The sequence below is a fragment of the Dendrobates tinctorius genome, unplaced genomic scaffold, assembly GCF_039654945.1.
Source record: "Dendrobates tinctorius isolate UK_male_01 unplaced genomic scaffold, ASM3965494v1 ptg000199l, whole genome shotgun sequence".
In the NCBI taxonomy this organism is placed as follows: Eukaryota; Metazoa; Chordata; class Amphibia; order Anura; family Dendrobatidae; genus Dendrobates; species Dendrobates tinctorius.
The window spans coordinates 13065001-13089818 of record NW_027361866.1 but is presented as its reverse complement, the minus strand read 5'-3'; the positions used below and the strand labels follow the sequence as shown (position 1 = coordinate 13089818).

Below are 24818 nucleotides of genomic sequence, written 5' to 3'. Positions count from 1 at the left end.
TGTCACTATATGGGGGTCTCGTGTGGTGGGGACCCTGCTTTTATTACACAGATATTCACTCTCATTTATTGCAATAGATGAAATATCTTAAAGAAGAACATCTACCCCATCAGTCTGGGTTTACACAGATATTATACATCCAGAAATTAGGCAATTATTCCAAAAATAAATACCCCAAATAGAGAATTGTAGTGTAAATCAAGCATTGAGTTCTATTTTTTACTCCCAGAATTTTTTCTTATAGAAAAACACCAATAGGATGGGGCATGTAAAATCCATCAGGAAGAACACATGTAAATCTTAAAAAAATAAAATAACATGTCCATTTCACTATTCTGCAATTCTGCTGGCAGTAAAACAGGATTTCTAAGTAAATTGGAACAATGTGATAAAATATTCCAACATTGTGATGTCGTCAGAATATGGAGGATGATGAGGAGGTCAAGCTACATTAGTTGCTGGGGATGGCATCTACTAAAATATTTTACTGCTGAATTTTAATGGCAATGAGCAAAGTATAAAATATATTAGGAAAATCTGTAAGGAATCGCTGATGCTCTGAAATGCTCTTTACAAGCTGGCGCAGCAGGATAATCACAGGAGCAGCAACAAATGTACAGGTGATATCTGCGGTACAGCAGACAATTCACATCACATATTACATATACGCTGGACAAAATAACAGCCTTAGGGCCCCGTCACACATAGCAACGCACCAGCGATCCCGACAACGATATGACCTTGTCAGGATCGCTGGTGTGTCGCTACATGATCGCTGGTGAGCTGCCAAACAGGCAGCTTCACCAGCGATCAGCAACGGCGACACGTGGGTAACAAGCCACGCACGTCGCTTAGTTACCCACTGTGTACCTTAGTTACCAGCGCGCTGGTGCAGGGAGTTGGTAACCAAGGTACACATCGGGTTTCTAAGCGCTGCGCGCCGCTTAGAAACCCGATATTTACCTTGCTTTACAGCTCATTGATCGCTGGTCTCCCGCCTGCCACACGCAGCAATGCGTGCTGGCCAGCGGGAGACCAGCGATCAAAAAAATGTCCTGGCCATTCCAGGACAATCAGCGATACCCAGCAGGGGGGCCGGTCGCTGAGAAGTGTCACACACAGCGATCTCGCTGGTGAGATTGCTGTTGCGTCACAAAACTTGTGACCCAGCAGCGATCTCACTAGCGAGATCGCTGTGTGTGTGACGGGGGCTTTATTTTATATAATGGAGCCTTGTGTGAGCGATACACTGACATCGGGGGATTTTTAGCAGATCTGCATCTGAAGTCAGTGACTAGTCTATACAGTGTAATGAAATCCATTTTCACCCCTTTATGTACTGTACATTCACCTATGATTGATTTGTCATTTCTCTGCAGGGATTAACTGGGTGGGTGAAGTGGACCAAAGAGTGGAGGATGGACGAGGAGGTAAGTCATCATTTATATGGACAAACAATGGATTTCAAATAAAATGTAGCTCATCTCTATTCACACAAGTGTCATGACTTCTCTTCAACCCTTCTCATACAGACCTGAACTATCAATAACAGGTCACATTGGCCAGTTCAGTGCCCATTAAGGTTCTTATGGCTTGTTGTAGTTCTGCAGAATGCCTTGCTCTTGCTTTCAGAAAATAGTAGAAAATTGATTGCAGTAATAATAATAAGCCTAAAATACAGCAGTTAAAAAACAGATGATCGGAATGAGGATTTTTCAGAACACTCCTTTTACATTATTTTTTTTAAGTTTAAACAGCCTGCTGATCACCCACGCAAAACGCTTGTTTCTTAGAGGAAATGATCTTTTGTGTAGCACAAAAGATCATGGTCCTCTGCGGTGCATCGTCCTGTGTCACCAGGACTCATGTTTTTTAGCTCTATGGCAGTCTATGCACTATATGTGACTGCAGACTTGTACTTTAAGCCCGGACAACCCCTTTAATATCTGCATAGTGTGCTATGAAGATTCTCAACGCCGGGAGCTGGCGTTTTTTCCGACTAGATGAGCGCGACTTTGCTCAGCGCAAGTGTATTGAGAGAGTATGGAAACAGTCTAGTAATAGTTGTAGTTATAGAAATATATTAGTACAGTAATAGCAAACATCTAGAAGCAGTCGAAGCTTCTATAGATGAAGATAATGAATGGAGATATCACTACATTACATGGTATATTAGTATGAAAAGGTAGTGGGGTCCTGAAATTCACTGGAAATGTGACATTAATTCTATAGCTTAGAAGATAAAGTCATAGTACTTTATATATCATCTGCTGCTGGTAACTTGACTGTTGCTCCAGCAAAGATCCTGCCTGCTCTTGCAGTATAACATTTTATTGTGTGCGTCCACCATGTGTGATCACATTGCTCTTCTGCTGTAGATTATAGAATAATGTGGGATGCGGAGGAGGAGGAAGTCGATGAGAACATCAGAAATGGAGATATGAGGGAGAGGAGACCGCGGAGGCCACGTGTGGGTAAGTCCATCATTTACATCATAATGTTAGATGCTTAGAATAAGGAACGTCCAGTTTTCATTATAAATAGATTTATTCTAAGGGGACAGTTTATCACGACTTTTGTTTCCGTGTTCTATCAAATAGTCTAAAATTTTGTGGCAAATCAGTTTTGACCCAAAATTTGAGACTATTGGGGATTTTATGCCACTTTAGCAGCTTTTGTAATGTGGCTGGAAAAGTGGCATGGTTAGCAAGACAGATTAGTCTAAGCTAGATTTATTAATTTAAAAGTTTCATTAAAGTGGCAATTCGCACACAATCTAAGGAAAAGGATACAAATGTGAGAAATATCTATAGATAGTTGTGTTATATTCAAAAATGCATCAAATTAATGAAATACAACATTTTCATACATTTGATGCAAGTAACGACAATGTATCCTTCATTAAAACTGGTTAAAAAAACCCATCTCATGATAAATCTCTCATTAGGGGTACATTCACACTGTGATTGCAGGGTTTGAGGCCTTCATGTTGGGGGCTTTCCAAAGAGCGCACAAACAAAAGTATTGTATACTGCATAGTTTACGTGTCTAACAGAATGCCTTCATATAAGATAATTTGGTTAAAAACACCATCAGTTTACTGTAAAAAAGGAAATAAAATATATATGATAATAAAAAGCCATAAAGACAATTTTTTGGCCACTGTTAGGTGAATGGAGGCCTTTAAATACATAACCATACTCTAATGGTCACCTAAGTGAGGAAATAAAGGAAAAGTCTTTGCTGTACAGCACTAGCAATTTATTATTAATCCAGATTAGACAATGACCATATTGGTAGATACTACTCATCATTCTGATCTCCGGTTTGAAGTTTTAGAATAGATGTTAATATATGAGTTTATAATGAAATATTATACATGAAGATTCTTGTAATATTTTCTATCAGATTTAGAAGAACTTAATAGGGCCTGGATGGAGATTGAGGCCCTGGAGTCTACTGGAGGCCCCTGTAAGTACTGCGCCACGTTGTTATTATTCTGGAAACCCTGATGGTAGATTAGCTGCTCAGTTACACAATGTTCACTCTGCTAAATACCTTAAACTTATTGATGGAGAGTGACCATCCACATCAGGCTCCCCTGTCTTCTATCTGGGATGTATAGTATACAGTTTAGTATAGCATATATACGTTTGGAATCTGTGTAACCATGTATATCTTCAAACAGCAGCTGGCAATAGGAAGCAAATATCAGAAGACACTGAGGGAGGCGAGACTTCGGAGAAAACAACGCAGAAGAAAACACCTAGAAAAAGGAATAGAAAAAAGAAGAGGAGAAACATCAAAAAAAGGAAGCAATGAGGGAGTGAGGCTTACACTTGAGGATGTGTAGCCAACGTGCTCTACACAATATAGTGGGCTACTGTGTATGAGTTGGGGTTTGGGGTATATTGCTTAGATGTTAAAAAATTCAGTAAAAACACTTGATTAAAATAATTAAATGGGCTAATGTTTTAAGTTGATAATTTTGTGCGGATCAAGTTGTAAATATCCAAATGGCCCTTGGCAGAAAGAAGGTTCCCCACCCATGTTGTAGACCATCCTGTTACCCAATTTCCACTTCTTTCCTAATGGGTCATAAGGCTGGATTTACAACAGAGATTCATATGATGGACCCAGACATTGGGTCATCTTGCCTCACAAACACATGTGGGTGTCTGCTATTGTCAGATCTTACTTACTGTAGTTGCTGCATATTTATGCTTCTTATACTGATTCCCTTAAAGAACTTCTTTCTATCAAATAATAGGAACTGATTCATCAAGCGTTCGCCTAAAATAAGCTTCATAAACTATAACTTTTTTAAGACCTTTCTATAAATTTAATTATGACACCACATAATTATACTTATGACCATGTGATATTTCTGTTTTTCTTAATAAATCTGCAACAATTTCTACATTTCTGTTTTTTTTCAATCAGAGTGTACTTTAATGATAAAAAAATGAACTTTTTCGAATTTACCAAATGGCTGTAATGAAACAAAGAGTGAAAAATTTAAAGGGGTCTGAATACTTTCCCATACCCATTAACGAATATTTTCAGCTCACCTTTTCTACTTGTCACGTTGGAGGCAGTTCTTTGATGAAGGTGCTAGGAAATGTCACAAGCTGACATAAATGCAAAGATCCAAATATTCCAGCACATGTTCGTACTTAAAAATAGAATCTTTATTGAGAAATCTTCATTAAAAATCCAAAAGCAGGATACAGGTTAAAAAACCATGGTGAAGACAGGCATTCACGCGTTTCAACTCAACAGAGTCTTACTCATAATGACCACATACTAAAAATTCCCAACCATATATCCTGCGCTAGGAACTGAAGACAAATCAGTATGCACCTGATGAATTAACTCCATGTGAACTGCTAATAAACTCAAAGAATCATATGATTGCAAAAAGTACTGTCAAAACATTTACATATAAAGGCAACCAACCCAATATACAGTATATTATAAACAGAATTGAAAACACCTGGGTCTCATGCGTTTTCAATTCCCCTTTTCCCTTCAATATAAAAAACTCAGATCATTTTTCAAATTTAAACCACCAGGCGTTCTTGTCTGCAAACACAGAATCCTCCTCTGGATTTTAAATTTGGTTTGTCAATAGCCATAACTTTTAAGTTAGATACATCGCCCCCATGCATTTGCAAAAAATGTCGAGATGCACCCGAGGGAGTACGTGTAGTACGATTTTGAGCATCATAAATGTGCTCCGATAAACGCTTACGAAGAGAACGCATGGTATATCCCACGTACTGCAGACGGCATTGTTCGCAGCAAATGAGGTACACCAGATTAGTACTACTGCAATTCATGAGAAAGTTTATATCATAGGTCTTTTTGTCTGGAAAGAAGAAAAATTTTGGGAATTAACCATATATTTGCAGGCACCACATGTTTTATGGCCACACCGATATGAGCCCAGCGTGGCAAGTCATGTGGATTGGGCTTCCCTATGAAAATTCCTATTAGACGAGTGATCACTGGGTGAAAGATAGTTGCCAATAGTAATCCCGCGTTTTGATACAAATTTAACACCCTTTGAAATAATTTTCTGTGTAGTGGGGTCAGTATTTAGAATGGGAAGGTACTTCTTTACAATTGCCTCCCCGGGGAGGCAGGAGGTAATGCGATAGCAGAGTGCCTACCTCTCTTCCCAGCCCTGAGCACTAATATATTTTTTTATATGTCTTTGCCAAGGACAATATGGTGGAAAGCGATCACTGGAGGCAGCTGGTGATGTGAGAATTAGATTTTTTTTTTTTAACCTTTAGCTGCCCCTCTATATGGTTCAGAAAAGTTCAGATTACATTATCAAAAAACAAACAACTGTATTCTGGAGAATTCACTTTTTTTCTCTTCTAAATTCGGGGATATTAGAATTTCATTTAAATAACTTTTGTCCATCTCCAGACCTAGGAACACTCAGTATTCCAGTGAATTAGAGGCTTTTCAGTATTGCGATTTTTTTGCAAAATTTATTCACTAAAAATATTTTTCGGGAATACTATAGATTAGGTCGCCAAGTCGATTTTTAAAAATCTAAGCAACTCCAATCTTGAATATGTCATTGAATACTTTTAACCCCTTAAGCCCCAAGGGTGGTTTGCACATTCATGACCGGGCCAATTTTTACAATTCTGACCACTGTCCCTTTATGAGGTTATAATTCTGAAACGCTTCCATGGATCCCGGTGATTCTGACATTGTTTTCTCGTGACATATTGTACTTCATGTTAGTGGTAAAATTTCATTCATATAACTTGCGTCTATTTGTGAAAAAAACAGAAATTTGGTGAAAATTTTGAAAATTTCGCAATTTTCCAAATTGGAATTTTTATGCCCTTAAATCACAGAGATACGGCACACAAAAAACTTAATAAATAACATTTCCCACATATTTACTTTACATCAGCACAATTTTGGAACCAAATTTTTTTTTGTTAGGAAGTTATAAGGGTTAAAAATTGACCAGCGATTTCTCGTTTTTGCAACGCCATTTTATTTTTACGGACCACATCACATTTGAAGCCACTTTGAGGGGTCTATATGATAGAAAATACCCAAAAGTGACACCATTCTAAAAACTGCACCCCTTAAGGTGCTCAAAACCACATTCAAGAAGTTTATTAACCCTTTAGGTGCGTCACAGGAATTTTTTGAATATTTAAAAAAAAAATGAACATTTAACTTTTTTTCACAAAAAAAAATACTTCAGGTTCAATTTTTTTTATTTTACCAAGGGTAACAGGAGAAATTGGACTGCAAAAGTTATTGTGCAATTTGTCCTGAGTACGCTGATACCTGACATGTGGGGGGAACCACTGTTTCGGCGCATGGCAGACCTCAGAAGGGAAGGAGCGCCGTTTGACTTTTTCAATGCAAAATTGGCTGGAATTCAGATCGGACGCCATGTCGCGTTTGGAGAGCCCCTGATGTACCTAAACAGTGGAAACCCCCCACAAGTGACCCCATTTTGGAAACTAGACCCCCCAAGGAACTTATCTAGATATGTGGTGAGAACTTTGAACCCACAAGGGCTTCACAGAAGTTTATAACGTACAGCGGTACAATTAAAAAATCATATTTTTTCCACAAAAATGATCTTTTCACCCCCAATTTTTATTTTTCCAAGGGTAATAGGACCCTAAAAGTTATTGTGCAATTTGTCCTGAGTACGCTGATACCCCATATGTGGGTGTAAATGACTATTTGGGTGCATGGCAGAGCTCGGAAGGGAAGCAGCGCCATTTGACGTTTTTGGCTGGAATTGAGATCGGACACCATGTCGCGATTGGAAAGCCCCTGATGTACCAAAACAATGGTAACCCCCCACACATGACACCATTTTGGAAACTAGACCCCACAAGGAACTTATCTAGATGTGTGGTGAGAACTTTGAACCCCCAAGGGCTTCACAGAAGTTTATAACATACAACCGTACAATTAAAAAATCATATTTTTTCCACAAAAATGATCTTTTCACCCTCAATTCTTATTTTTTCAAGAGTAACAGGACCCTAAAAGATATTGTGCAATTTGTCCTGAGTGCGCTGATACCCCACATGTGGGGGTAAACCACTATTTGGGCGCATGGCAGAGCTCGGAAGGGAAGCAGCGCCATTTGACATTTTTGGCTGGAATTGAGATCGGACACCATGTCGCGTTTGGAAAGCCCCTGATGTACCAAAACAGTAGAAACCCCCCACAAATGACACCATTTTGGAAACTAGACCCCCCAAGGAACTTATCTAGATGTGTGGTGAGCACTTTGAATCCCCCCAGTGCTTCACAGAAGTTTATAACGCCCGGGTGTGAAAATAAAAAAATCGTATTTTTTCCACAAACATGATCTTTTAGTCACCAATTTTTTTATTTTCCCAAGGGTACAAGGAGAAATTGGACCACAAAAGTTGTCCAATTTGTCCTGAGTACGCTGATGCCCCATATGTGGGAGAAAACTACTGTATGGGCACACGTCGGGGCTCGGAAGGGAAGTAGTGACGTTTTGGAATGCAGACTTTGATGGATTGGTCTGCGGGTGTCATGTGCGTTTGGAGAGCCCCTGATGTACCTAAACTATTGAAACTCCCCACAAGTGACCCCATTTTGGAAACTAGACCCCCCACGGAACTTATCTAGATGTGTGGTGAGCACTTTGAACCCCCAAGTGCTTCACAGAAGTTTATAACGCCTGGGCGTGAAAATAAAAAAATCATTTTTTTCCACAAAAATGATATTTTTGCCCCCAATTTTTTGTTTTCATAAGGGTAACAGGAGAATTTGGACCCCAAAAGTTGTTTTGCAATTTGCCGTGAGTATGCTGATACACTATATGTGGGGGTAAAACACTGTTTGGGCACATGACAGAGCTTGGAAGGGAAGGAGCACCATTTGACTTTTTCAACACAGAATTGGCTGAAATTGAGATCAGACGCCATGTTGCATTTGGAGAGCACCTGACCAAACAGTGGAAACCCCCCAATTATAACTCCAACCCTAACCCCAACACACCCCTGACCATAATCTCAGCCCTAACCCTAGCCCTAACCCTAACTCTAGCCCTAACCCTAACCCTAGTCCTAACCCTAATGGGAAAATGGAAATAAATACATTTTTTTAATTTTATTATTTTTCCCTAACTAAGGGGGTGATTTACTATTTATGGTGGTTTTTATATTTGGCAGCTGTCACATGCTAAAAGACGCTTTTTATTGTAAAAATAGTTTTTGCTTCACCACATATTGAGAGCTATAATTTTTCCGTATTTTGACCCACCGAGTCATGTGAGGTCTTATTATTTGCGGGACGAGTTGACATTTTTATTGGTACCATTTTCGGGCACGTGACATTTTTTGATCGCTTTTTATTCCTATTTTGGGACGCAGAATGAACAAAAACCAGCGTTCCATGAATTTCTTTTGGGGGGGTGCGTTTACACCGTTCCGCGTGCGGTAAAATTGATAAAGCGGTTTTATTCTTTGGGTCTGTACGGTTACAGCGATACCTCATTTAGGTCTTTTTTTATGTTTTGTCGGTTTTATGCAATGAAAACTATTTTATATAAAAAATAATTATTTTTGCATCGCTTTATTCTGCGAGCTATAACTTTTTTACTTTTTGCGGTTGACGCTGTATGGCGACTCGTTTTTTGCGGGACAAGCTGACGTTTTCAGCGGTACCATGGATATTTATATGCGTCTTTTTGATCGCGCGTTATTGCACTTTTTGTTCGGTGGTATGATAATAAATCATTATTTTTTGCTTCGTTTTTTTATTTTTATTTTTTAAGGGGTTCGTTAAAGGGGTTAACTAATGGGATAGTTTTATAGGGCAGGTCGTTACGGACGTGGCGATACCAAATATGTGTACTTTTATTGTTTTGTTTTTTTTATTTTCAAAAAATGAATTTATTGGGGAATATTTTTTTTTTTTTTTTTACATTATTATTACACTTTTTTTTTTAACTTTATTACATTGTCCCAGGTGGGACATCACTGTCCTGTGACAGATCGCTGATCTGACAGATCAGCGATCTGTCACAGGCACTGCTGCAGACTTCCTCATGCCTGCGCTTTGCAGGCAGTGAGGAAGTCAGCTCCCTACAGGCCCCCGAAGGTCCCCGTCGCAATCTTGGATCCGGGGGCCTGTAGGGAAAGAGCCCCCCACAGCAGCGCTGCACATTGCGCTGCCGTAGGGGGCTCAGGGAAGCACGGAGGGAGCCCCCTCCCTGTCGATGCTTCCCTTTAACCCCCGGAACACCGCATGTACAAGGGGTTAATGTGTCGGGGGCGGTCCGTGACCACCCCTGACACATTGTGCTGGGTGTCAGCTGTGATAATCAGCTGACACCCAGCCGCGATCAGCGGCGCTCACCATGTGAGCGCCGCTGATCGCTATGACGTACTATCCCGTCCCTGGGAATTAAGTCCAAGGGCACATGGACGGGATAGTACGTCTGATGGCAGAAAGGGATTAAATAACCACCCAACGGCTACTTTATATGAGTGGTATGAGCTGAATGTAACAGATAAAATATGGTACGAATATGATACGAATCATCAGTATACAGATATGTATGGATCATGGTGTATGTGGAGCCACAACGTATCATCACCCCCATGTGTGGTCAAAAACTATTTGAGGTACAGCACAAAGCTCAGAAGGGAAGAAGAGCCAGATTAGAGATCAGATTTTGCTGGAAAGGTTTGAGGATAAGTGATGTAATTTGACAAATTACACTCCCCAATGAGTTTATCTAGGGGTGCAGTGATCATATTGACATCACATGTGCCTCACAGAATTTTATACCATTGGGCGGTGAAGAAAGAATAATTAAATTTTTCTCTATAAAATGTTGTTTTAGCCCAACATTTTTAATTTTCTAAGGGCTAATAGAAAATAATGGACCTCACAGTTTGTTGTGAAATTTCTCCTGAGTGTGCCAATGTAATTAGGAAATAGTTTTCAGGAAAAAATGCAATTTTCAGAAGGTAAGGAGCGCCATATGCTAGTGCAGATTTTACTGTTATAGTTTGCGGGTGCGGTGACCCACTGGGAGAGCCCCTGAGATGCCAAAACACCCCTATAAGTGACCCCATTTTACAAACTACACCTGTCAATTAATTCATCTAAGGGTGCAGTGATCATATTGACACCGCAAGTGTGTCACATAATACCATTGGGCAGTGAAAAATAAAATAATTACATTTTTACAACAAAAATGTTGTTTTCGCCACAGATTTTACACTATCACATGGGGAAATGAGCAAAAATGGATTAAGCAGCCGGGTGCGGTTCGGACATGGCTCCTGGCTTTGAGAGCCAAGTCTCAGCTTTCATGTACACTAAGATCCTGGCAGTGGTCGCACGGGCATAGCTCCTGGGACCACACAATAGCCATGACGTACCCATATGTCAAAGGGTGGGAACCCCTTCCCTTCTATGATGTATGGATACCTCCAAGTTTTTGAAGGGGTAGTAGCGTTTTTCCTGGTGACAGGTTCCCTTTAAAAACAAAAAAAAAATCATCCCTTTTTGTGCAGCAAATGCCATAACTTGTGAAATTTTAAAGACAATGATTTATGGAAACAAATAAGGAGAATTGGTTTTCAAACACCAAAAATCCTCATAAACCAGCCTGTACTATTATGTATCTCTCACTTTAAAAAATGGACACCTAAAGTCCAATCTATCAACCAAAAGATAAGGATATGTTCACACACAGCAGATGTGTAAGGCTGGAGTCACACTTAACGTATAAAAATACGGACCGTATCGTACGGTCGTAACACGCAGAAATGTTCCCTGAATAGTGATCCATATGTCATCCGTTGTCAAGGTGTGGCCGCGTATTTTGCTCATGTAAGTAATCTGTATTTGATCCGTATAGCGTATTTTTCTCGCAACCTTGCAAAATGGACATTTAACGGTTTTGAGGCTTGCACATAATTTAAATCATCATCAGCAACCCTATTTATTACCTCTACAACAGGTGCCAGCCTCCAATCTGCCCATTTTGGTGCTGTGCTTGTGTTGGTGTCTTGGTGGTTCTTTGCAAACATGTCAGACACACTTCAGTTCACCCCAACTAACTGGGTTTTGTCCCGCCGCTTTGGCCAGCCATACCCAGAGATTGTGGATCCGAGGAGGAGGAGACGAATGTGGGTGCATCCGCATTTGAGACAACGCCTCAACAAAGGCCATTTTCACAGGCTTTAAGCATCTCTGAGGACACATCCCGACAAGCTTTTCCTCTATTGTCAGATGACCATTTCTACCTTTGATGTTTTGTTGGAGACAGGGTGCCCAGGGATCACCTTCCAGGTCACCAGGATGCACAAATGTATCTCTGCTAAGGAGCGCCTTCTCTTTACGTTACAGTATGCATTCCTCAGCTACAGAATGTATGTAGATGATTCGTTTGCTAAATAATTATCTTACTCAGTGACCCCTTTTTGGCTGAGTGACCTTCTTAATATATCCAAAATCTATTGTCTAAGTAAGTATACTATGATGTTTTATTACACAGTACATAGCTGTGTTACGTGTGTATATGCAGTGTAAGCCTAGCTTCTTAGTTAGCCACAGTTCTGGTGATCTATATCTAATGTGTGCATCGTTTTGCATAAAGTAATGTATATTTTGTCTACATTTGTTTTAATTGTAGGTTCCTCACAACTGGGCTTTCTTATGCCGCACTCCATCTGGAGTTTTTGATTGGGAGATTGACAATATCTGGCATAGTCCGGGCTACATGTTCGCTAATCTGGACTAGACTTCATCAACTGGTCATGCCTGAGCCCAAGGTAGGAGATTGGTTGAGGATTGCCAGGGGATTTGAGGCACGCTGCCAATTCCCCAGTTGTATTGGAGTCCTAATTATAAGCAATATTTTTCTGTAGTTTAGTTGACTCTGGTTAACAGTAACTACAAGTTTATAATTGTAGACACTGGGGCTTATGGAAGAACTGGAGACTCTAGAGTCTTCAATTCTTCCATTATGGGTCGGCGGTTGTGCAGTAACCAGTTGGACCTACCACCACCACGTCAGCGTCCAGGCTCCAATCAAGAAGTGGTGCCTTATGTCCTAGTGGGGGATGAAGCCTTTCAATTGACCAGGCATGTAATGAGGCCATACCCATGCAGAAACCATGACCACCAGTGCAGGATATTTAACTTGCACCTATCACGTGCCCGACGACCGGTGGAGTGCGCCTTTGGCATTCTTTGTGCCAAATGGCGTGTCCTCCAGTCTGCTATTCAGCTGAGTGAAGCCAACGTCAATGAGGTCATCAAAGCTTGTGTGGTCCTCCATAAGTTCACTAGACTGCATGATTGCTCCTCATGTGGCTGAAGATGTGGTGGACAATGTGGATAGGCCTAGGCCACATGTGCTCCCTTACCAGCGTGCTCTCTCTGGAAACAAAGTCCGTGATTTGTTCACCCAGTATTTTATTTCACCTCAGTGTGCTACTACCTGGCAGGATCAGGCTGTATCTATGTTGTGATGTTCTTATCTGTGTATACATAATTTTTTTTCTGCACTTTAATATGTTGTGTGTGTTCTTTTAATTTGGCTTAAAGATGTGTAAATAGTTCCATTTTGTAAAATAAGGAAACAAGAGTCGAAACTTTGCATGTTCAACTTTTTTATAAATGCAAAAGGCAACTTGGGATAGTGGTTACCATATTTTTTCATATGGCATATATTGCCCTTAAAATGTGGGCATTTATGTTTTGTACATAATTTGTACAACCAAATATATATATAAAAAAAACATCATTTGCTAACGCAAAAGAAACCAGAACATTTTTGCATTATAATTGCTGGTATGTTGGTGGAGGTGAGGGCGGGAGGCCTTCATCTCTTTGTTGGTGGGTGGGGTTCCAAGCTTGACCATCACCCTGTTGGGGTGAATAATCTTGGCCCTGTGGTAATATGTGGCCAGGGTCATGTAGCTGTGCGCCGAAGTGGCCATATGGATAATGGAGATTATACTACTGTGGCTGATTGTAAGCCCATCCATCATACCCCCCAGTATGACCATGTCGAGCAAATCCAGGTGGGGGCCAGCCTCCAACACCGGGTCTGTACAAGTGGCCATATTGGGCAGGTTGGTTATAGGCCGCAATTTGGGCCTGTTGTGGCCAAGGCTGGTTTTGGGGGGAATATTTTGAGGTGTAGGGGTGAGAGCTGCCGCCTCTCAAGAAACTCAAACACCTTATATGGGGTATTGGGGTGTGTGCATGCATCAATTAGGATGTGAATGGATCCTCGCACACGTAGCCTCACCTGATGGGGTAGGGGACGGAGGTACCGGGACTGGTTTCGGGAATAAGCCTCTTCACTCTCATCCAGGGCAGCCTTGGACAGGTAATTGAGGACACCTGTGTCTACATGCCTCCGGGTATCAAAGGCAGTGCTGTCTCTTCTACGTCTCTCACGGCGGGCTACGGCTGCAGGCTGGGGGGAGCCCTCAAGACGGACAGTAGGGCTGCTGCTGTTGCCGGGTTCATCAAGGATGCTGGGTGCTGGTGGAGCTGCTGGTTCTGGACCAGGTAAAGAAACAGATGCTGGTGCTGGTGGAGCTTGGGGGTTGCAACTGGAGGGCTCAGAAGATGGGCCAGCCACCTCTTCACCTCCCCCAACGGGGTATATAATGGCCTCAGAATCCGACCCTGTTTCCCTCTCTGTGAGGTTGGACTGAGTTCTGTTAGGAAATGTAATAATAATAAAAAAAAAAAAGTTGGAGATCTGACCCTAAACAGCATATGTGTAATGTGGTGTGATGTCTGTACATCTGAGATCCATAATTGGTGGCAAAAAAGCCAGGCGGTCAAAATAAATATATTTTCACTTGGTCGGTGCTGCTGCCCCACTTCTGGCCCTCTGCTGTCTTTCCCGCCGGTACTGGTCGCGGATGCTGCGCCAGCATCTCATCACATTCTCAACTGCAATGTGAACGAAAAATGTAAATTTACCTTTAGGAAATGTGACAAGCAACATTTCTAAACATTTCACATAGTCATGTGGCCTAGTAGGGTGTGCTTTAAATCCAAAATTTACGATTACAAACAATGATAACTACATACACAGTATAGGATTTTAGGGGCTACTTTGAAAAAAGCTTATTTATGGCCTTTAAGGTGATTGGTAAAAAAGGTGCTAACTTACTCATTTGTTGCTGCTCCTCACATGGCCGTTCACCAAAATCTGGAAACATCTGCCCACAGATGCGCCTCCATGCTGCCTCTTTTCTGGCCCGGTCTGAATAATGGGCATCCCGTTGGTCCCAAATTTCGGGCCTTTCCCGGACCAAAACAATTAACATCTCCAAATTGATATGTGGTGGAGACATGCTGCTAGACTCCGTGGAAGCGTACTTCCGGGATGTCTGGAGCGCTTTTGAGCTAATTAGCATGTCTACGCTTCCTGATAATGGATTGGCCCAGTTCCTGTCACCTGGAGAAGTCTTGCGTATTTCTCGCAAGTCACACATGTGGTCCGTGTGTAATGCGTATTTTTTGCGCACCCATAGACTTTCATTGGCGTATTTCGGCCATAGTACTCTGACAATTGCAGCATGCTGCAATTGTCTCGGCCCGTAAAATACGGCCAAGAAATATACGCCTGTTTCGGAGCTGACCCATAGAGAATCATTGGTCCGTGTACAATGCGTGTTTTTTACGCCTCTTACTTGTCCATATTTCTCTCTAGTGTGACGCCGGCCTAATTGTAGTTTTCACATTTTCCTTTTCTCCCGCCCCACAGGTTTTGTTTTGCTTTTTTCCCCCTCCTTACATTCATCATAGAGGAGTCGGAGAGTATCTAAACGGAAATCCTCTGTCATTTCAGTGCTTAAAGGGGTTGTCCAGGCTTTTCACATAATCTCAGTGCATATATGGGCTGCAGAATGCTGACAATAACTAATTTACCTTCTGTGGCCAGGTTGCACGGTTTGCTAGATATCATCTCTTGCTTGTAAGAAAAACGTCCAGGGGGGGAGTGTTCTGGCATTGAAATGAGAACTGGTCGTTTCCTCCTCAATAGTTTCACTTTCCATAGATCACTGTTCAGCGTGTATCTGGGAGAGGAGCAGCTACTCTCTGCACTGAGGCTGCTAGAGGGGGAGGATTTTTTGCTGTGTGAGGAGGGCTTGTTCATGTGGTCGGGGAGGGCCTTTTGCTATGGAGGGTGGGGTTGTTGCTATAGAGGGCATGTTTTTAGTAGAGTAGGAGGAAACGACCAGTTCTCATTTCAATGCCAGAACACACACCCCCTGGACGTTTTTATTACAAGCAAGAGCTGATATCTAGCAAAGGCTACAAACTGGCCACAGAAGGTAAATTACTTATTGTCAGCATTCTGCAGCCCAGATATGCACTGAGATTATGTGAAAAGCCCGGACAACCCCTTTAAGTTACTGAGAACTATTTCAACCAATTCCCATGTTTGATAAACTAACATGGCCATAAGATGGCACCATGCTCATGCTACTTGGTGGAATGTAAGCCATTGAGCTCTCTCAGAACAATTGAAACCCTCGTAATTACCACCGACCTCGGCAGGGCCGGTTTTAGACAAAGTGGGGCCCTAGGCAAAAGTTTAAAGTGGGGCCCCAAATGCTAACATTGTAAAATCATACATTTAGGTTACATTACATGAACAGTTGACAGAGGGGCCTGGAACCAGTGCTGGCACTGTGGCTCCCATATTCAGGGGCCTTATATTGGCCGATGGGTCTGCCACTATTAGCATTACACAGGAGCGTTGCTAGGGTCAGAAAAGATTGGGGGGGCCCAAGCCCCAAAGACAAAGAGTTGTCTCCCAACCCCCTCTTAATTTTTTTTTTAACACTGCAGACAGCACAGCAGGGCTCCCAACTGTCCTGGATCCAGCGGTACAGTTCCAATTTTGACACTCCCACCTGCGGGATTGTAGTTTTCCCGCACTGCAAATCAGCCGCCACACCCACCTGTCATTTCAGAAGGGACTGTGTACCGATCGCCATACAATTCCTTCTATGCATAGCATACTCCAGAACAGAAGCCCTCCCCGGCTCACGTGACCAGTCACATGACTGTGGCCTCATCCTATGTAACACCAGAGATAGCAGTGATAACTCTCTGAGAACAGATAATATAGTAGATGTCACCTGCAGTCCTATGTAACACCACATATAGTCTTACTCTGAAACGCTATGGCTATGTTCACATGCATTTTTTTCAGTAGCCAAAACCTGTTCTATTGGCAGTAAAAATGTTACCTTCAAAACACCTGTTTTTCAGCTTATTTTCTGGTGTTCTTTACACTTTTTTCAGCTTTTTTTAAAGTGAGGATGTTTGCTTTGTCTACAGTATGTTTAAGGCCACGTTCACACGTTGAGTATTCGGTCAGTATTTCACATCAGTATATGCACGTCAAAACCAGGAGGGTGAGAAATCCAGACGTGGTGACGTGTTTCTATTATACTTTTCCTCTGATTGTTCCACTGCTGTTTCTGCACTACAAATACTGATGTGAAATACTGACCAAATACTGAACATGTAAACGAGACTTACTAGTTTAATTCACCAAAACCACTTAAAAAATTGCAGCGAAAAATGCCATTGCAATATCTGCAGCGTTCTTTTTTATATTCTTTCATTGCTTTCTACGGGTGAAAACACACTGAAAGAAGTGACACGCTGTAGATTTAAAAAGTGCTACAGTTCAGAAATTCAGTCAGAAAAAAAAACAAGCGCGTGCAGGAGATTTCAGAAATCACATATGTTTTGCTGGCACCAAGGTCGGACTGGCTCACCGGAGAACCGGAGGATTCTCCGGTGGGCCCAAGCATAGGCAGCTGCTGGCATACTGGCGAACAGTTGTCCAGTGGCCCCAGCCAGTGGGCAGCTGCTATGGAAGCCCCCCGGTGCCAGCGGAGCAGCAGGGGGTGCCAGGAATCAGAAGCCGGCTTCTGCTGTCCCCGCTACTAAAGAAAAATTAATATTCACTGCTCTGTGGGAGGAGCCCAGAGCAGGACTCCTCCCAGCGTGACGTCACCACCACTACTCCCAGCTCACTGCTCAGAGCTGCTCAGAGAGCAGTGCGGGTGGGGTCACATGTTCGGCTGCTGCAGACTGGGGAGCACTATTTGTAAGTAGTAAGCGCTCTTGTGTCCTGATGACTTTTTGTGTTACTGCTCTTCCCTGCGATGAGCAAGCAGAGAGAGTGAATCAGTGTTAGCTTAAGTTTGTGTCCTCTTCTCCCCAGCCGTACAGCACAGCTCAGGTAATGAGCTGCTGTCATCTATAATGCCCCTCCCCCACAGTGTAAGCAGCAGAGGGATCAGGGCCGGCCTGAGAGATTACGGTGCCCTAGGCGAAACTATTTTGTTGCGCCCCTACTATTCTTGGCAGTAGATGAAAACTTGGGATATAAATTTAGGAGCAAAATAAACCACAACAACAATGATTGATTAACTCTCTCCTAACTCTTTAATCTTCTGAAAAGTTGTATAGGACAAATATATACAAAGTAGTCAATAACATAAAACAAAAACGACCGTAGGTAATTAAAATTTTTGTTTCCTTGCCTTTTTTTTTTTAAAAGGATGACACTAAGTCACCGAGATTAATTTGTTTAGCAACTTCAGATTCTATCGAAATTGTTGCCAACCCAACCAACCTCTCTTGCGTCATATTTGCCCTTAAATATGTACACTTTTCTTTCCATCCCTAAAACTTTTTGCCTTTTGAAAAGATTTTTTATAATTTTTTTCTATTTTTTCTCTGGCGCCCCCTTTGGGTCGGCGCCCTAGGCGGCCGCCTAGTTCGCCTATACGTTCGGGCCGGCCCTGAGAGGGAGATAGATGACTCCCTACTACAGCTGCAATTGTTGTAGGAGGGCCCCCTGCCAGCCTAAAAGTAAGTGTAAATGGGGGGCCTTTAGTCTGGGGGGAGAGAGGGGGATGGGCTAAGTTACTTAGGGATAAATCAGGGCCCCATTACCTCATCTCTCCTTTCACTCCTGACTGACTGCACACCTCACTCTATATCACCCCTGACTGCATCCCCTTGCCCCGGAATCACCCCTGACTGCAACCCCTCGCCCCAGAATCACCCCTGACTGCACCCCCTTGCCCCTGAATCACCCTGACCGTGCCCCCTCCCCCAGAATCACCCCTGACTGCATCCCCTCTCCCCGGAATCACCCCTGACTGCACCCCCTCGCCCCGGAATCACCCTGACTGCACACCCTCGCCCCTGAATCACCCTGACTGTACTCTCTCCCCTCGGAATCACCCCTGACTGCACCCCCTCTCCTTGGAATCACCCCTGACTGCACCCCCTCTCCTCGGAATCACCCCTGACTGCACTCCCTCGCCCCAGAATAACCCCTGACTGCAACCCATCGCCCCGGAATCACCCGTGACTGCACACCCTCGCCCCTGAATCACCCTGACTGTACTCTCTCCCCCGGAATCACCCCTGACTGCACCCCCTCGCCCCGGAATCACCCCTGACTGCACCCCCTCACCCCGGAATCACTCCTGAATCACCCCTGACTGCAGCCCCTCGCCCCGAAATCACCCCTGACTGCACCCCCTCACCCCGGAATCACCCCTGACTGCACCCCCTCGCCCCTGAATCACCCTGACTGTACCCCCTCCCCTCGGAATCACCCCTGACTGCACCCCCTCTCCTCGGAATCACCCCTGACTGCACTCCCTCGCCCCAGAATAACCCCTGACTGCAACCCATCGCCCCGGAATCACCCGTGACTGCACACCCTCGCCCCTGAATCACCCTGACTGCACTCCCTCCCCCGGAATTACCCATGACTGCACCCCCTCACCCTGGAATCACCCCTGACTGCACCCCCTCGCCCTGGAATCACCCCTGACTGCACCCCCTCACCCCGGAATCACCCCTGAATCACCTTGACTGTACCCCCTCCCCCAGAATCACCCCTGACTGCAGCCCCTTGCCCCGAAATCACCCCTGACTGCACCCCCTCATCCCGGAATCACCCCTGACTGCACCCCCTCGTCCCGGAATCACCCCTGACTGCACCCCCTCACCCCTGTATATCCCTGACTGTGCCACCTCCCTCTGTATCACCCTGACTGCGCCACCTCCTTCTGTATCACGCTGACTGTGCCACCTCCCTCTGTATCACCCTGACTGCGCCCCCCACCACTAGAAGAAGGGGCATTCACATAATGTATTTGCTGCAGAAATCAAACAGCAAATTAACAGCAAAAACATCCACACAGACATTGTGCAGATTTTGCTGCATTTACTACTATGTAATGTCGCACCTTTACCACTGACCTGATTCTTTGTATTGCAAAGGATGAAATCGGTGGTGAATTTGTTAAAGGGAATCTGTCACCCCATTTTAGCGCTATAAGCTGCGGCCACTGCCATCAGGGGCTTATCTACAGCATTCTGTAATGCACTCTGTAATGCTTTAGATAAGGCTACTTTCACACATCAGGTTTTCGGCGTCAGGCGCGATCCGGCGTCGTGCCGGAATGCCGGATCCGGCAAATGTTTTGTAAAACCTGATGTGCCGGATCCAGTTTTCTGCCGGATCCGTCTTGTCCTTGACAGACAAAACCGGATCCGTCTCATCCGGTTCATCCGTTTTTCTATCCGTTTTTCGACGGATTACGCCGGATCAGGTTTTTAAAATTGACCCTTGTGGCCTTCCGAACGGGATTGGCTACTGAAAAACTATATATAGCATGTTCCTACAGCCCTTCTTTGACAGGTTGTAGAGGAGAAAGTGCAGGTTGGAGAGAAGAGCAAGTTACTGGCGAAGATGGATGTTGTCATTGGAAATATTACCACTAGAAGTTCTGTGACGGTTTCAGTAATGAGGGACAATTTTGCACTATACTTTATGCCACCTCAAGGCAGAGTACACTGGCAGGATGACAGAGTGTGAAAGATTTGTGCCCTAACCAAACTTGTGTACCTTCTGGACCAACAGTATATACCTTTGCCAACCAAAGTTGGCTATCTTGTCATGGTCTCTATTTTTAGGTTTAGGCCACAGGTGTGTACCTGGTTGTGTTTTATGCAAAGTATTTCACCTTTTAACAAAAGTTGTGTACATTGTTAGGAAATCACCAACAATAAACACAACTTTTCAGGTGAAATACTTTGCTTCAAACACAACCAGGAACACAACTGTGGCAAAAAGCTAAAATTTACCCACAGTTATATACCTGGTTTTGAATACCTTTTTACCTTTTAAATACCCTGTATTTAACCTTTTTTTTAAACATATTTCGCCGCAGAAAGAAATGACAGACAACCAGTGTAAACAATAATTTAACTTTTATTTAAAATATTTTTTTTTGTGTAAACTGTTTTTAAAGTTAAAAAAACTTTTTTAATAAAGGTTTGAAACCAACCAAATGGGCATTTTTATTACAAAAATAACATTATAACTCGGTGTAGTGTGGGGTGGAAATACTGCTGGAGGGGCTGCGGGACACTTCGACAATGGGAGTGTGGAGAGAGGACTGGGATCGTGGTGGGGAAGGAACAGTTAGAGGTGATGGTGTGGAAAAAGCTACAGAATGGGTGGACATGTGGGAGGCAGAAGAGGTGGTGGGCGGTGGAGTGGAGGGTTGGGCAGGGACTGTAGGAGCAGATGATGTTGATGGAAAGTTGTATGGGGAAGGAGTTTGGTACGGGGAAGGAGTTTGGTACGGGGAAGGAGTTTGGTACGGGGCAGGTTGCTGGAAGTGGGGAGATGTCTGCTACTGGGGAGGTTGCTGGTACTGGGAAGGTTGCTGGTACTGGTGAGGTTGCTGGTATGTAATAGGAGGGGGAGGATGGAAAGTGGCTGGAGGGGGTGCAGATGTAATAGGAGGGGGAGGATGGAAAGTGGCTGGAGGGGGTGCAGATGTAATAGGAGGGGGAGGATGGAAAGTGGTTGGAGGGGGTGCAGGTGGAGGAACTACAGTGGTGGGAGGTGGAGGTTGGGAGGTAACCTGCTGTAGAGCACCGTGGCACGAATGCATTACATGCATCTGCTGGGTAGGAGATAGCGTTTCCATGCGCTCCACAACAGACCTGAAAAAGGTGTGATTTGGCGAAGATCTTGCTTCTGAATGCATGGTTTGCAGAAGTGTCTTCACCTCCAGAATGCTGGAGTTGATCTGCTGAAAGCCTGCGGAGATTTGCTCTGACAAGACTTTTAGACAGTTCTGGAAAGATGCATTCAGATGCAAGAACTGTGGCGCATAACTCTTTTCCTGACCCCTCTGCCGCTGCCGCCCAGTACCCGCAGGTGTACTAGAGGTGGCAGGGGCAGAAGGGTGGGGTAAAGGGAAAGCGATCTCCTCACCAGCAGCTTCATGTAATGTAGGCGGCCACGATGCTCCTGTGCTGGTGGATGGGACAGATGGGTCGAATGTGTGGGAAGGCTGGGAAGGTGCAGATGTACCGGGGCGGTCGAAGTGTTCCTCGGTGCCGGTCTCCTCCGGGATCGCCTCAGAAGGGTCCAATCGTGCAGGCTCCCGAGTGCTGCTCACCGTGCTGTGGAATAAAGAGAAAAAAAAACAATTAAAATACTGACATGGTATGGCCCTGGCTGAAAAAAAAAAGTTACATCTAACATTTTTTTTCACATGTGGTGTGTAATATTTACCTTCTAGTGACCATTGTTTCCCGGAGGAACGACAGGGCTTGTGCGTACTTGTACTTGCTCCTGCGTCCTCCAGATCCACTCGGGGCCCGCATCTCTTTATTGAACTCCTTCTTGAAACGATCCCTCACAGACCGCCACCGATTCACAATTCTGTTCCCTGAAACGAGAAAGGAGTGGTTAGTATACAACATCAGTGTTTCACAAACTCCAGTCCTCATGGTCCCCAGGGGTCATGTTTTCAGGATTTCCATAGTAAATAGAAATCCTGAACACATGATCCGTGGGGACCACGAGGACTGGAGTTCGGGAAACACTGGTTTACATCAAGCAACCGGTACTGTATATACTTACGCTCTTTAATCTGGGCCCGAACATCGAGGTCCTCCCAGCGGCCCACAAGGAGCGAACAGATTTCCTCCCAGAGTCGTGGGGTAACGATAAGGTCAGCGTGGCGGCGGTCAGCCATATTCCAGAGCGGCTCCCTTTCTCTGACGAGATCGATGAGGTGGTCCACATCGAGTCCTCCATCCTCACCGTCAGAGTCGGGAGCACGCTGTGAAGGCTGTTAAAGAAAAAGACAAAAATAACATAATTAGCCTCCACAAAAGAAATGAAATAAAAAGTGCAAAAAAACAAAGCAAAAATATTTATACTTACACGCTGGTGACCGCCGCGTTGCTGTCGCCGACGACCCTGGGAGGCACTGCGAGGACCTCTTGGCCGAGCACCAGATTGGGAAGACTAGAGAAGAAAACAAAAAATGTTATGTCTTTGGATGTAGGCATTTGTTTGCTGTATGTGGTCTGCAGAACATTGTTTTCTATGTGTTGTGTGTAGTGTGATGTTGTGTTTCTGCGTTTGATGCAAAAAACTTACCAATTGTGAGCCCACTTCAAGTGTCTGTCCACCCCTTCCTTCTTCTTCTGGGAGCTCCTCTTCATCTTGTGAATCCTGTTTTGAAATAAAAGGCAATGAATAGACATATATTACAGAGATGATGGATTTTGGAAATAAAAACTTACCGTCAAACGCTGACGATGCGAGGGAGGGCTCCCAGAAGAAGATGTGCTGTCCTGTTGATGGCCAGACTCCATGGCTGTGGGTATTGCTGCTGCTGTTGCTGCTGCCAGTGATGCCATTTCTGCTGCTGCTGCTGCTGCATCTCTTGGGCGGCTGTTGAATAAAGAGAAACAAAGGGCCAATGAATATCTTGATATTCAATAGCCCTAGTTTGGAGGAATGGGGGATTTGATAATTACCGTCTCTCATCTGCTGCTGGCCTCCCCTCCTCAGCATGTTCCATTTGCTGCTCCATTTGGGGTGGTGGTGGTGCTGATGGTGCTGCAGTGGTCTCCTGCCTTCTCCTGCTGCGCTTGGTTGCTTTCTTGGGTGGCATGTTGGGAGTGGCTGTGGGTCCCACTGTCTTGCTTTTATATATGTCTTGTGGGCAGAGCTACTGAGCATGCTCAGACCAAAAAACCGGATCCGGCCACCGGATCCGGCTTTCGCCGGATCAGGCGCATTGCGGCGCTCATAGGCTTACATTGTGTGAAAAAGCCGGACATGCCGGATCCGGCGTGTCCGGCTTTTTCGCCGGAGACAAAAAACGTTACAGTAGCCGTTTTTTCCAGACGCCGGATCGCAACACATTGCCGGATCCGGCGAAAACCGGATGAAACGCATGGCCATCCGGCGCGATCCGGCGCAAATGCAAGTCAATGGGGGGGAAACCGGATCCGGCATTGCATTTCGCCGGATCCGGTTTCTGTCAAAAGCGCCGGATCGCGCCTGACGGCGAAAACCTGATGTGTGAAAGAGGCCTAAGCCCCCAATGTAAAAACACGTTAGATTATACTCACCGGGGGGCGGGGGCGGGTGCGGTGGGTGTCGCGGTCCGGCGCCTCCCCATCTTCATGCGATAATGTCCTTCTTCTTGCTTCTCCCTCAGCTCCTGCGCAGGCGTACTATATCTGCCCTATTGAGGGTATAGTACTGCAGTGCGCAGGTGGCGGGAAAGGTCAGAGAGGTCCGGCGCCTGCGCACTGCAGTATTCTGCGCTGCCCTCAACAGGGAAAGTACGCCTGCGCAGGAGCCGAGGGAGAAGCAAGGAGGAGGACATCATCGTATGAAGATGGGAGGCGCCGGACCGCGACACCCATCGGACTGGACCGAACGCCAGGGTGAGTATAATCTAAAGGGTACTGTCACACTTAGTGATGTACCAGCGATCCCGACCAGCGATATGACGCGGTCAGGAACGCTGGTACATCGCTAAGTGGTCGCTAGTGAGCTGCCACACAGGCAGATCTCACCAGCGACATCGCTGGGGATGGGGGTCGCTATTTACCTGTCACACTAGGCGATCCTGCGTCCTCCCGCCCGGCTCCACGCGTCGCTCGTCGTCACAGCAGGAAGCACCGCAGGAAGCTGACGACGAGAAACAGTCCTGAACGTTCTTGCGCGATTAGCGATAAGCAGCGGGGGAGCGGGTTGTAGGTAAGTATCACACAGCGATATCGCTAGCAATATCGCTATAACGTCACAAGTTATAGCGATATTGCTAGCGATATCGCTTAGTGTGACAGGCCCTTAACTCTCTTTTCTTATCTTTCATTTTACATCGGGGGGCTTATCT

The 24818-nt window shown here is 44.5% G+C and overlaps 1 long non-coding RNA gene across 1 annotated transcript in view; it reads right to left on the bottom strand.

The window, feature by feature from the left end:
- The window catches only part of LOC141056746 (uncharacterized), a 26296-nt gene continuing 1478 nt past the window's right edge, over window positions 1–24818 (bottom strand). The window contains exons 2-3 of the long non-coding RNA XR_012221921.1: window positions 3559–3766; window positions 1–1670 (exon numbers count right to left, since the gene is read on the bottom strand). This is a non-coding gene — a long non-coding RNA (uncharacterized lncRNA). The remainder of the gene's footprint in view (window positions 1671–3558; window positions 3767–24818) is intronic.